Source organism: Lactuca virosa, chromosome 8 (genome assembly GCF_052849685.1).
Source record: "Lactuca virosa cultivar CGN04683 chromosome 8, Lactuca_virosa_CGN04683_v6, whole genome shotgun sequence".
NCBI lineage: Eukaryota > Viridiplantae > Streptophyta > Magnoliopsida > Asterales > Asteraceae > Lactuca > Lactuca virosa.
Window position 1 is genome coordinate 331,150,415 of NC_136433.1, and position 15,354 is coordinate 331,165,768.

Consider the following 15,354-nt stretch of genomic DNA (forward strand, 5'->3'; position numbering starts at 1 on the left):
GCTATGATTAAATATTCGGAATAGTTTCTGATAATCCTTTGGGTATCCCAGAATTAATAAATGATTTCTTGTTTTTTCAAAACTGATATACCAATTATTATTAAGCTTACAAGTTAAAATAGCCAGTGGCGAATTTAGAACAAAAAATCACGTGGTTCCTAAATTAAGTGACGCCAAAAAAAAACCAACAACACTTTTGGGGTCGGGTCGGGTCGGGTCGGCTCATGTACCTTAAAAGAACTGAACCAGTTCAATCGGCTCATGTACCTTGTGCCACCGATTAAAAATTCTAAAAAATCGATTGAAATATAATTGAAAAATACGTACAGTTTAACGAAAAACTAGTTGATTATTAGTCTATTGATAAAGCGGCGAATGAAGAGTGAAAGTCTTTGGCATGTGGGCTTTCATTTTATTAGAACAACTTATTTATTTATTAATATTTTGAGAGTGCCGATTAAGAGTGGTTAACTTTTTGTTATCAATCTCATAATTTAAAATAACAAATTGCCCCTAATAAGTTATATTTTTCTCTTTTTAAAATGGGTTTTTAAGAAATTTAAAAAAAAACAAACTCAAGGTAGGTCTTCTATTTTTTCTAAGATAGTTCCTAATTTTTCTACTATATACATTGTAAATAAAATTGAAAACTTAGGTAGGTCCTAAGACTACCTATGCATACGGTGGATACCCCTGAAAATAGCTAAAGTTTATTTATAACCGGCCATAACCAGGGATTGATGGATTTCATATTTTCTTATGTTCTGTTATGTAGTGATCAAAATAATGGACATATTAGTGTTCTTTTTACAAGAGATTTATAGAGCAATTTTCTTGTATTAAACACAATGCTACGTACTCTTAATTATATTACTAACTGGAATTATGTCTAGTTCATATAGTTACGAATAATCTTAGTAAATGGTTCCTATGATATCAAGTTAACAATTTAGTCTTTAATTTTTTTTCGATCTCATGGAAGTTCCATATGGTTTTAAAAAATTTCATAGACAATTTTTATGGCTAACACCATCTATTTTAGTCCGTTAAGTCAGAACATGTGTGAGGCATGTAAGGGCAAAATCATCATTTAACAATGACAATGACCATTCTTGAAGTTTTGTCTTAAAATAACTTACAAACCCACCCTTTTGGACTAGAAATATCATAAAATATAAATATTAGGGACCAAAACTATAAATTACTCTCTTCTTCCCCTTTTAGCCACTCATCGGACCAATTTTCTACCTCACGTCCTCTCATGTACCACAACGCCACTATTATCCCCACCCTCGCCGCCTCCTTTTCCCCTTAGCTCCTCAAATACCTCCTGACCCCCTACCTCCGATTATGGATTGCGACATTGTTAAGGTTCACTGCGATTGACCTACCGAAGATTCATTCAGACAAGATATCGAACAGTTGGTGATAGTAATTTCCGAACCATGGATGGTAGTCGCCAATGTTCACTTCTATGGTTAGACCGCCACTGTATAGATATTCGAGTTAGGTCTGCAAGGGATTTCCAACGATATTTGCAAACCTGGTGGCGCAATCGCCACTTCAATGTCATTTCAGATATGGTAAATACCTTAAAGATATCCAAAATGGGTGTAAATGCAACTGCTCGAAAGTCAAGATTGAAGTACAAAACTTGTGTTGTAGTGGGTAACAGTGGGATCCTGCTAAAATCTCATCTTGGTGGCTTAATCGATAGTCAAGGGTTTGTCAACAACAACATTTAGCACTTATGTGCTCGAAGAGAAGGTTGTTTTTGTCACCTATATGGAGAAAAAGACTCGATCATGATGTACATGTTTCAGATGTTCCATTTTCTTGATTATGTTGTCTTTAACTCCTCCAACAAATTACCATTAATGATCACAGACTCATTATTTGATATCTTATGTGCAAGAATCGTGAAGTATTATTTAGCTTCAAGTTTTGTGAAAGAAACTGGGAAGCCATTAGTGAGCCGCTAGTGGAAGATTTACTAAAAAAAATGAATTAATTTTGGTAAATTAGGCCGGCAAAACAACCCAGCTCACAACATATCACAACCATTTCATATTAACGCGTGTTGAACAAAAAATGCGTTCCACCATATTTTTTTTTAGATAAAATTATATATTTTAGGATAAAAATCATTATCTACTAAAAATCTAATATTATCTCAATCAAAAAAAAAAATATATTAAAATTTCTGTTAATTTTTTCTCTGTAAATAGAGTAGAATATTGATATACTTCATATCTCATCTCCACTTTTCATTTCTAAACCCTTTTGATTTCTTTAATAAGATGGATCTAAATTTCATTGTAATCTTGATGATTCTCAAGATTATCAAAACTTTCAAAGTTATGAAACCTCACAGTTTTTCGCAAATCCCAATCAATTTCCCATCATTGAAAATGTTCAAATCTCACAAAATACCGGAAAAGATCCAAGATGTGATAAATGGGAAGCTGATGAAGATATCGTTTTAAAGTCAGCATATTGTATCGTTAGTGAAGATGAGAGACATGGAAAAAACCAAAAGAAAACATCAATATGGGCACGAGTGAAGGAGCTATATGATGCAAATCAGGCGGAAAACCCTGGAAAGCTTGGTAACAGGAACATAGCTCAAATGAAAGGTCGTTATAAATGACTTAATGAAAGTGCCGACAAATAGGTTGGTATTTACCGAGAAGCCTATAGAAAAAGAAGAAATGGAATGAGTATGAAAGATGTGGAGAATGAAGCTCATAAATTGTATGAGACAAGTGGAAGCAAGTTCACTGACACAATTGTTTTTAATGAGGTTATGTGTAAACATCGAAAATGGGATTTAGAGCCAGATCATGATGCAACACGATCACGTTCTGATTATGAAGTGGGTGATGAAGAAAGTGGTGGTATGAATGTCTACTGAAGAAGGGGAGTATTGTGTCCAATCCAACACAGAAGGGGCAAATATTACTGGTTCAACAATTAAACGTCCAACGGGTAGAGATGCGGCTAAAAGAAAAGAAAAAGGTAAGTCTTCTAATGAAGTTGTTGCAGAACTTCGTGCAATGAGGCTTAGTAGAGATAGTGAAGTAGAAGTCATGAAAAAAAGACTCGACTTGGATCAACAGAGGGAGCAAAAAACAGATGAAAGGGAGCTAGTGAAGATGCAGAGTTTGTGTAACGCCCGCAGATTTGGGCTAGTCAATTTAAGGACAATGAGCGTCAAAAATGACTTTTTGATGGAAGATTATTTAGAATAAATAATCTTAACTAAGTTGTAGTATCTGTTACAAGGTTTCCGTACATATAAAGAACACTGAAATCCGAGTTATAACGAAGAAGTTATGACCTGTCAAAGTTTCACGACAGATTCGGTACGACGTTGTAGGACGTAAATAGTGAATTTACGATAGAGCGATACTTGGCCTTAGTGATCTAAACAAAAGTCGTAGAATACGTTAAACCGAGAACGTACATAAAAAGAACGACGAAATCTGATTTCATATGAGGAAGTTATGATTTTTCTAAGTTTCAGCTTAGCAGTATGCAGCCCAAAGTTCGAATATGAGATCGAGTGATTTCTAGCTGAAACAATCTAAACGAGAATCGAAGATCTCGTCGATAGTAGTGCAACGGTAAAAAAACAGACGAAAACGGACGTCGGATGAAGAAGTTATGAGTTTATAACGGAGTTTTCCTGTCCTGGCCTACTAAAAATCAATATAATAAAAATTAAAGTCAAAATTAGCCGACGGAGTCTAAACGAGAGTTGTAGAGCATAATCTCACCTACGCGTGGATATAAAGAACGTCGAAAACGAAGCTCGTATGCGAAAGTTATGAATTTCTGAAGTTCGGGGCGCGAACCCCAACACTGTGTCAGAGTTCACGACGTGAAAAAGGGGTTCACGACGTGAACTCAGTGCTGACGTCTTCTAGAGCCTGACAAACTGAACATCGCGACTACGCACCTGATGACGTCCAAGGTCACGACGTCAATAAGTGGTTCACGACGTGAAATCTGAAATTTCAGCCCTATAAATAGAAACCAAAGGCAGTCGGGTTTGGTTGCTAATTTCTCAACCTCTCTCCTACTCTACTCATCTTTAAGCCTTCTTTTAACCCCCGAAGCCCCGGTACCATCCCCGATACCCGAAGCGAGTCCCGACGCTCCGAAGATCCCGAGAAGAAAAGAGTTTCAAGCCGAAGTTCTGCCCGCAAGAAACCCGGTGTGTGAAGATACCCCGGTTTCATCGAAGAATACTACTTTACAAGCCGTAGTGCTTTCCGAGCATCGTCTAATCATGTGAGTGTGTAGTTACTTTCTTCTAACACATAGATATGAAGTATTTGCTATGAAATACGTGTTATGTGTTTGTATATTGTTTGTTTACTTAAGATGAATGTTTTATACAGTTTTTTTTTTAAATGGTTTAAACTGTATATGTAATTTTTATCTACAAATATGTTGGGTAGAACATGGGTAGACGAAATAGTTGGTGTGTGGTGAAGGATGAGTTTGAGGATGAGACGAAAGATGATATAGATCATGAGATGAGGGTGACAGGTGAAAAATGAGTGAAACCTTTACCCAAACGATGGCCCCGTCATTCAGCAGAGTATGGATGACAACCACGGACTATTGTAGACAGTTGTAACAACCCGATATTTCAAGTCAATGTAATGACCTAAGTCAAGTATTGTAATCTATTTTGAATTAATAAATAAATAAAAATAGCATCAGAAATGAAATGTTCTAAAGTCTCAATTGGGTTGCAAAAAGTATTAGATATCGTATCAAGGTTTTCAGAAATATAGAGAACACAAAAATCCGAGTTATAACGAAGAAGTTATGACCAATCGAAAGTCCGCAGAAAAACCGGTAAAAACACTGTTAAGCGTAAAACGCAAAATTTCAATAAAATACTTTTTAGCCTTAAGTATCTAAACGAATGTTGTAGATATCATTAAACCGTGAACGTACATAAAAAGAACGTCCAAATCTGACTTCGTATGAGGGAATTATGATTTTTCTAAGTTTCGGAGTAGCGGTAGACAGCTAAAAACTCGAAATAGAGATCGAGCGATATTTAGCCGACATGACCTAAACGAGAATTGAAGATCTCGACAATAGTAGTACAACGGTAAAAAGACAGACGAAAACGGACATCGGATGAAGAAGTTATGGATTTGTAACAGACTTTTCCAGTCCCGGCCTGTTAAAAATATACTATTAAAAATAAAATCAAAATTAGCCGACGAAGTCTAAACGAGAGTTGTAGAGTATTTTCTCACCTACGCATGGATATAAAGAACGTCAAAAACGGAGCTCGTATACGAAAGTTACGCATTTTAGAAGATTGAGGCACACAAACCGAGGGAGTACGCCCATCGTACGAGGGTACGCCCAGAGTACGCCATACGGGGCCTCGGATCCACCACGTCTCCCCTACACCCCTATACCCCCGTCCCATCCGAAGTCCGGCAGCCGAGGAAGGCGTCATGCATGACGTACACCCCGCGTACGAGGCTACGCCCATCGTACGAGCTGCGGACGAGGTACGCCCCGCATACCTCGGAGTACGCCCGGCGTACGAGGCTGCCTCCACCACTATAAATAAGGATGCGAGGGTGCCGGCTCCATTTTCTAATTCACACCATTTCTCTCCCACTTTTTCACTTCCGAGCCCATCGAGACTACCCCGACGCCCCGGTTACGTATCCAAGTCCCGACGAAGGTTCGAAGCTCCGAAATACCCGAGAAACTCACTTCCTTCCGGTCGAAGTGCTGCCCGAGAAAAGTCTCGTTTTCTTCAAATCATCACACTTTCCAGGTGAGTTCATACCCCTATATTTTCACGGTTTTACTACATTTTAGGGGGGGAAATACAAGTGAAACGCAAGAAAAACTTATATTGCAAATCGTTACATACAATTTCTAATACTTTATCTACATTTTGTGTATATATGTTAAATAAGTAAATAACGCTATCACAAATGTTATACTTTACATGCAAGGTTGATAATACATTAAGGTAAATAACGCTATCACAAATGTTATAAAACTCACACAAAGTACTAGAACATTTGATTTACGGGACTATCAAACGTCTTATTTGTTTATATATACATATATAAATCTACTTACACTATTTTAGGTATGGAAAATACTTATGCATTTCGGTTTTCGAATCATTTAAAACTACTACACATTTATGGAAAATATTGGATTTTCTAAGAAACCAACACAGTCACTTTTACAGAAAGGCATACAATTTTAATACAAAAACGTTTATGAACTCACCAACTTAATTGTTGAAACTCTTTCAAAACTACTTTTATTTCTCAGGGATTCAGTAATACATGTATAACAATAGCTTTTGGGGAAGGAACGCTAAGGCGTCAATTTCAAACTTATTATATCATCATAATGTAATTTCTTTTGAAACATGTATTACAATTAACAATGTAACTTTTAAATTATATTTATGATGGTTGTGTTTGCTTTCTTTACTATTTATTTAATTGTTATGATACTACATGAAGTCATCCGCCCTCGAACGATTCTGCCGTTCTGGTTTGGGGGTGTGACAGATTGGTATCAGAGCATTGTTTATAGTGAACTAAGTATATCGAAGCACATAAGATATACAAACTATAAATGCTTAGGGACTAAAATCTCTGTCAAAACGTTTTACACCCGAACCATATTTTATTAACTTAAATTGTTAGTTTCATAAAAGTACAAATACATGCATGCAACGATTTATTTTCATAGTTAAAACTATACAAAAGTATTATGACAAGTTGGACACTACGACTAGGCCTCGGAATATGTAATCGAATCTGGGACGAATATAGCCTGATCAACTATATTTATCCGAGATATGACCAACGTATGTCGGGGAATAGTCATAGTGAGCAACAAGTCAAAAACTTACCAAAGTAACACTAGAATCAAACTTACAAATTTAAATACTATAGGAGTATTTTGCGACACAATAAAAACTATAACCAGCGAGTAAACCCCGACATTTCGTTAGGATTAGGATCGTCAATTAAAATAAAAATTTAGCTTATAAAAACTAAAAACTTTCACTGACATGGCTATAATTGCAAAGTGCATACTTTAAAGTTACACATGAGTGAGGTTGCATGGACTTAAGATTTATGATTTCGCTTTAGGCTCTTTTCCTTGTTTGGATGTGGGCTTGGAGTGAAGCTAGTTATTCAACGGTCCATTCAATCTCAATTGTATGTAATTCGTAGACACTAGGTAATTTTAGGAGGACTCGGTGTAGGTCTTATCATAAATTTTTTCTCTTTACACTCAAATTCTATATATAATTCTCTTATCTTCATTCTCGATCAGACGAAATGGCAGGATTTCATATCCCCGGGGATCCCTACTACCCAAATCAGGGCAATGGTGGTTGGATCGAAGAAGATCCAGAAGAGGATCCCAAAGAGATTATCGAGGAAGATCCAGAAGAGGATCCCGAAGAGGAAGAAGAAGAGGAAGAGGAAGAAGAAGGAGATGCAGACGATGAAGGTACAGACTCGGAACCAGAAGTCTACGACCCTCCCCAAGTGGTACCAAATCCCCGATGGAACTTTCAGGGCCCGACGCCCCTATGGGCTGTAGATCTGAAACGATGGAGCAGGGAACAAGGATAACGTCCACCCTACGGCATGGGACAAGGCTTTTATAACCTTAGTAACGGAGGTTCAGCTGACAGAGCACTCCCTGTCATGGTTCGTCGCATCGCCAATCAAGGCGAGCAAGCAAGGGTAAACGCCAACCAAATCCTGGATGTTGGTGCCACAGCCCAAATCACGGAGGTACGTCTTCGTCGCCTGGATGAAGAACATGATCGAACAATAGAACACAACTTTTCCCTTCAGAAGGACATTACCACTGCTAGAGCCGAGGTAAGGGAGTTCCGGAAAAACCAAGCCGCAATGGAGAGGCGCGTCATCGAGGCTGAACGTCCAATATCTCGAGCTCGGACTTCCACGACAACGTACCAGGGTCCGCATCGTACCACCCGCTCGGAGTAGAGCACGTACTTCTTGCGCTATATGTATATACTTATCGAGTGAGCGTTGGTGCTACTCTTTCCTTTAGGTATGTAAACCCGACGGATTGTGAGTACACGATTCGGGGGTCTAAATGTGGTCAAATTTTCCCATTTTCATTGATGTACTCTAGACCTGTGTTAAGGTCAAATTTTCCTGATCGATGTATCGAATATTAATATCAATGAAATTGACACGCATTTATTATTTCATGGAGTATTTCAATAAGTTCTTAAAATATTAAGGAATTCATACACTTATTATCATAAGTTTCCATTTCGCAATTAACTTACAAATTCGGTAATGTTCTGAACGTAAAACATATAATACCAAGACTTTCCATAATCACTTTTGAAGACTTATCAAGAATTCGTCTTTTAACTTATGGCAGAATCATTCCGCCAAGAAGAAATCCCCGACGCTTCAATACTACAGGACCACCACCTCTTCCACCACCACCGCCACCACCATCGATGGACGGTGCTGTTTTTCAAGCTGCGGTGACAGCGGCAATGGCTCAAATGAGTAACAACGGGTCGGGAGGAGGGGTAAATAGCTCTACCAATGGTCAGCACCAAGGTCGTTCCGGGGAATGCACTTACAAGGACTTCACCAACAGAAAACCCATAACCTTTAATGGTACTGGAGGAGTTATGGCTCTATCCCAATGGATAGAGAAAACGGAAGCAGTGTTCGAGATCTGCTCATGCCAAGAGGGGAGCAAAGTAAAATTTGCTGCCTGTACTTTCTCCGAACGAGCTCTAACGTGGTGGAATAGCCATGTCAAGTCACTAACTCTAGTAGTGGCTAACTCCATGGGATGGGAAACCCTGAAACAAATGCTCTTGCAAGAGTACTGCCCGAGAGGCGAAGTACAGAAGCTCGAGCAAGAGCTTTGGGGCCTTACGATGGTAGGCTCGGACATCACCGCCTATACCAATAGGTTCAGTGTCTTAGCGATACTTTGCCCGGGAATGGTTGCTCTAGAGAGCAAGAAGATCGAGAGGTATATCTAGGGACTGTCACCCCAGATTCGAGGAAGTGTACTAGCTTCCAAGCCAGTTACTTTCGATAGTGCCAAAAAGTTGGCACAGTCCCTCGTCGACCATGGTGTCTGCCAAGGATTCATGACTGCTATTCCGAAGCAAACCATAGAAAGCAACAACAACAACAACAATACCAACAACAACAACAAGAAGAGGTTTTGGAACAAAAGGAAAGGTCAATCTTTGCAAGAACCTTCCAAGAAACAACAGATAGTGGCAGTCCATGTCGCTACTACTCCCACCACTGTTCCTGTTACCCCTACACCAGCGAAACAATACGCTGGGAACCTACCAAAGTGCAGCAAATGCAATTTCCATCACAACGGAAATTGTCGGGAGATGCACTGTAATAACTGCAACAGGAAAGGGCACACTGCCCGTTTCTGTAAGGCACCGACGTGACCAATCACCCAAGTTCCTGGAGTCGGTGTGGGCCAGGCGTGTTATGGATGCGGTGAAGCTGGGCACTACAAGAGGGATTGTCCTAAGGCAAGGAATGCTGGCGGCGTAGGAAGAGTGCTGGCAATAGGGCAGAACGAGGCAATAGCCGACCCCACGGTGGTTACAGGTACGTTTCTTCTCAACAACACTTATCCATACATACTCTTTGATTGTGGTGCGAAAAGGAGTTTCGTGAGCCATGAATTCAAACACTTACTTAAGCAAAACCCCCAATCACTCAATAAAATATTTACAGTAGAAATGGCAAATGGTAACACAGAGAGCACAAACGATATGTACATAGGCTGCACGCTAGATTTAAATGAACACTCTTTCCAAATCAATCTAATGTCGATCACTATAAGAAGCTTTGATGTCATCATCGGTATGGACTGGTTAAGTCTTCACCATGCCGATATACTTTGTCACGAAAGGGCCGTTCGCCTTAATCTTCCAAATGGTGAAACTCTTATCATTTATGGTGATAAACCCGGTACCAATTTACAAATCATCTCTTGTGTCAAAGCCCAAAAATACATGCGCAAAGAATACCATGCTTTCCTAGCCCACGTAGTAGATAAGGAAAAAGAAACGAAGGATATCAAAGACACTCCAGAAGTCTGCGATTTCCCCGACGTCTTCCCTGAAGATCTTCCAAGAGTTCCACCAGAACGTCAAGTCGAGTTCAGAATCGACTTGATTCCCGGGGCTACCCCCGTAGCAAAATCGTCGTACCGTCTAGCCCCGGCAGAAATGCAGGAATTATCCGGCCAACTAAACGAGCTACTCAATAAAGGATTCATCAGGCCGAGCTTCTCACCTTGGGGAGAACCAGTCCTATTCGTAAAGAAGAAGGATGGATCTTTTCGCATGTGCATCGACTACCGAGAACTAAACAAACTCACAATCAAGAACCGATACCCCCTACTGCGCATAGACGATCTGTTCGACCAACTCCAAGGAGCAAGCTACTTCTCAAAGGTCGATTTAAGATCCGGGTATCATCAGCTGCGAGTCCTGGAAGGAGATGTTCCCAAGACGGCCTTCCGAACTCGTTATGGTCACTACGAGTTTGTAGTGATGCCCTTTGGATTAACAAATGCACCGGCGGTGTTCATGGATTTAATGAACCGAGTATGTCGTTCTTTCCTAGACAAATTCGTGATTGTATTCATAGATGATATACTCATCTATTCGAAGAGTGAAGAAGAACATAGTCAACACCTCCGGCAGGTCTTGGAAACATTAAGGGCAGAGAAGTTATAAGCAAAATTCTGAAGGTGCGAATTTTGGATTCGGAAAGTAGATTTCCTTGGTCATGTAGTCAGTAAAGAAGGGATACACGTGGACCCTTCCAAGATCAAGGCAATCGAGAATTGGTCAGCTCCAAGAACGCCAACGGAAATCCGACAATTCTTGGGCCTTGCTGGCTACTACCGAAGATTCATACAAAACTTCTGAAATATTGCCAAACCACTTACCGCCCTGACCCAGAAGGGTGTAACCTACAACTGGGGAGAAAAGCAAGACGCTGCGTTCCAAACGCTGAAACAAGCCCTGTGCAGCGCACCTATATTATCCCTGCCAGAAGGAACGGAAGACTTGGATGTGTTCTAATGCAACGAGGAAAGGTCATCGCATACGCCTCGAGACAACTCAAGACGCACGAAGTCAACTACACTACCCACGACTTAGAACTGGGAGCAGTCGTTTCCGCCCTAAAAATCTGGAGGCACTATCTCTACGACACGAAATGCACAATCTTCACCGATCATAAGAGCCTTCAACACATTCTCAACCAAAAAGAACTCAACATGAGACAGAGACGATGGGTTGAACTACTGAGCGATTACGAATGCGAGATTCGTTATCATCCGGGAACAGCTAATGTAGTAGCTGATGCTCTCAGTCGAGAGGAATATTCGGGCCGCCGAGTGAAATCCTTAACCATGACGATCCATTCACACTTGTCCACGCAAATCAAGGAAGCTCAAATGGAAGCCTTGAAAACAGAAAATGTGGCTGGCGAAGCCTTAAGAGGAATGGATAAGAATCTTGAAGTCAAGGATGACGGAGTTTGTTACTTCATGAATCGAATCTGGACACCGAAGTTTGGTGGATTCAGAGACGTGGTCATGAATGAGGCTCATAAGACTCGATACTCCGTGCATCCTGGTTCAGACAAGATGTATTTGGACCTCAAGAAATTGTATTGGTGGCCGAACATGAAAGCCGAAATTGCTGCCTATGTAGGCAAGTGTTTGACTTGCGCCAAAGTCAAAGTAGAATACCAAAAGCCCTCGGGATTGTTACAACAACTTGAAATACCCGAGTGGAAGTGGGAGCGGATAACCATGGATTTCATAACCAAGTTACCCAAAACAGCGGGCGGACTTGACACCATCTGGGTGATCGTCGACAGATTAACCAAATCCGCGCACTTCCTACCAATAAAGGAAACTGACAAGATGGAGAAACTAGCTCGAACATACATCAGAGAGATTGTGCGACTGCATGGTGTACCAATATCCATTATCTCCGACAGAGATAGTAGATTCACCTCACGGTTCTGGCAGTCACTACAAAAATCTCTAGGGACGAGACTAGACATGAGTACTGCTTACCATCCACAAACTGACGGTCAGAGTGAGAGGACCATTCAAACTTTGGAAGATATGCTAAGAGCTTGTGTGATCGATTTTGGTAGGGCATGGGATACCTATTTACCACTAGTCGAGTTCTCGTACAACAATAGCTATCACACTAGCATCAAGGTTGCTCCATTCGAAGCCCTCTATGGCCGCAAGTGCAGATCACCTCTATGTTGGGCTGAAGTGGGTGACACGCAACTAGCTAAAGGACAAGTACCTGATAGCACTCTCACCGGCCCGGAAATCATAAGAGAAACGACCGAGAGGATTGTCCAAATCCGGGAACGACTAAAAGCTTCAAGAGATAGACAAAAGAGTTATGCGGACAAAAGACCGAAGCCCTTGGAATTTAAGGTTGGGGACCGGGTACTATTGAAGGTCTCACCCTGGAAGGGATTAATACGTTTTGGAAAACGTGGGAAACTAAATCCAAGGTATAACGGACCATTCGAGATCCTTGCCAGGATCGGCCCGGTAGCATACAAGCTTCGATTACCGCAGGAACTCAATAACGTACACCCTACCTTTCATGTGTCAAACTTAAAGAAGTGTTTGATCGATGAGACCCTTGTCGTCCCTCTGGACGAAATCGAAATCAACGAGAGTCTCCACTTTGTAGAGGAACCCATAGAAATCATGGATAGGGAAATTAAAAGAACAAAACAAAGTCGAATACCCATTGTGAAGGTTCGCTGGAATGCAAAGCGAGGACCTGAATACACCTGGGAGCGCGAAGATCAGATGAAACAAAAATACCCGCATCTTTTCCCTAATCCATAAATACTTACCTTTAAATAAATTTCGGGACAAAATTCTCTCTAACGGGGGGATGATGTGACAACCCGATATTTCAAGTCAATGTAATGACCTAAGTCAAGTATTGTAATCTATTTTGAATTAATAAATAAATAAAAATAGCATCAGAAATGAAATGTTCTAAAGTCTCAATTAGGTTTCATAAAGTATTAGATATCGTATCAAGGTTTTCAGAAATATAGAGAACACAAAAATCCGAGTTATAACGAAGAAGTTATGTCCAATCGAAAGCCCGCAGAAAAACTGGTAAAAACACTGTTAAGCGTAAAACGCAAAATTTCAATAAAATACTTTTTAGCCTTAAGTATCTAAATGAATGTTGTAGATATCATTAAACTGTGAACGTACATAAAAAGAACGTCCAAATCTGACTTCGTATGAGGGAGTTATGATTTTTCTAAGTTTCGGAGTAGCGATAGCTAAAAACTCGAAATAGAGATCGAGCGATATTTAGCCGACACGACCTAAACGAGAATTGAAGATCTCGACAATAGTAGTACAACGGTAAAAAGACAGACGAAAACGGACATCGGATGAAGAAGTTATGGATTTTTAACGGACTTTTCCAGTCCCGGCCTGTTAAAAATATACTATTAAAAATAAAATTCAAAACTAGCCGACGAAGTCTAAACGAGAGTTGTAGAGTATTTTCTTACCTACGCGTCGATATAAAGAACGTCAAAAACGGAGCTCGTATGCGAAAGTTACGCATTTTAGAAGATTGAGGCACACAAACCGAGGGAGTACGCCCAACGTACAAGGGTACGCACAGCGTACGCGATACGGGGCCTCGGATCGACCACGTCTCCCCTACACCCCTCTAACCCCGTCGCATCCAAAGCTCGGCAGCCGAGGAAGGCGTCATGCATGACGTACACCCCGCGTACGAGGCTACGCCCAGCGTACGAGCTGCGGACAAGGTACGCCCCGCGTACTTCGGAGTACGCCCAGCATACGAGGCTGCCTCCACCACTATAAATAAGGATGCGAGGGTGCCGGCTCCATTTGCTAATTCACACCATTTCTCTCCCACTTTTTCACTTCCGAGCCCCTCGAGACTACCCCGACGCCCCGGTTACGTATCCAAGTCCCGACGAAGGTCCGAAGCTCCGAAATACCCGAGAAACTCACTTCCTTCCGGTCGAAGTGCTGCCCGAGAAAAGTCTCGTTTTCTTCAAATCATCACACTTTCCAGGTGAGTTCATACCCCTATATTTTCACATTTTTACTACATTTTAGGGGGGGGGGGATACAAGTGAAACGCAAGAAAAACTTATATTGCAAATCGTTACATACAGTTTCTAATACTTTATCTACATTTTGTGTATATATGTTAAATAAGTAAATAACGCTATCACAAATGTTATACTTTACATGCAAGATTGATAATACATTAAGGTTTATCATTCAAATGAAACACACTTTTGAAAAACTATAATAGGTATAGTTTACGAGATAGTCATGATATTTTACACTCTATAAACACTTGAGAAAGGAAACGCTTACATTTACAAGAAAAATGGACTTTTCATACGTATATCTATTTGATACAAACTTTTGTGAGGCATTTAACTTCACGTACTTTCAAGTATGCATTTGAAGTCCTGTGTTATAAATCATAATCTCCTGTAGGGAGAGCGTGATACTTGTGTATAGATCTATACGGTATTGACAATCCCGCACCTAAACTGTTAGCTACAGTTAGACCGGCAGGTCTGGGGTGACAAACGTCATATCATTTCAACATCTGAAGAACGTTGTTATAGCCAGTCTGGGTCATTAGCACGGTTATAAAACTCACACAAAGTACTAGAACATTTGATTTACGGGACTATCAAACGTCTTATTTGTTTATATACATATATAAATCTACTTACACTATTTTAGGTATGGAAAATACTTATGCATTTCGGTTTTCGAATCATTTAAAACTACTACACATTTATGGAAAATATTGGATTTTCTAAGAAACCAACACAGTCACTTTTACAGAAAGGCATACAATTTTAATACAAAAACGCTTATGAACTCACCAACTTAATTGTTGACACTCTTTCAAAACTACTTGTATTTCTCAGGGATTCAGTAATACATGTATAACAACAGCTTTTGGGGAAGGAACGCTAAGGCGTCAATTTCAAACTTATTATATCATCATAATGTAATTTCTTTTGAAACATGTATTACAATCAACAATGTAACTTTTAAATTATATTTATGATGGTTGTGTTTGCTTTCTTTACTATTTATTCAAGTGTTATGATAGTACATGAAGTCATCCGCCCTTGAACGATTCCTCCGTTCTGGTTTGGGGGTGTGACAACAGTCCTG

The 15,354-nt window shown here is 40.1% G+C and overlaps 1 pseudogene; it reads left to right on the plus strand.

Moving 5' to 3' along the window:
* The first annotated feature begins 1,269 nt into the window (after positions 1–1,269).
* LOC145131798 (beta-1,6-galactosyltransferase GALT29A-like) overlaps positions 1,270–15,354 on the plus strand; it is a 45,275-nt pseudogene continuing 31,190 nt past the window's right edge.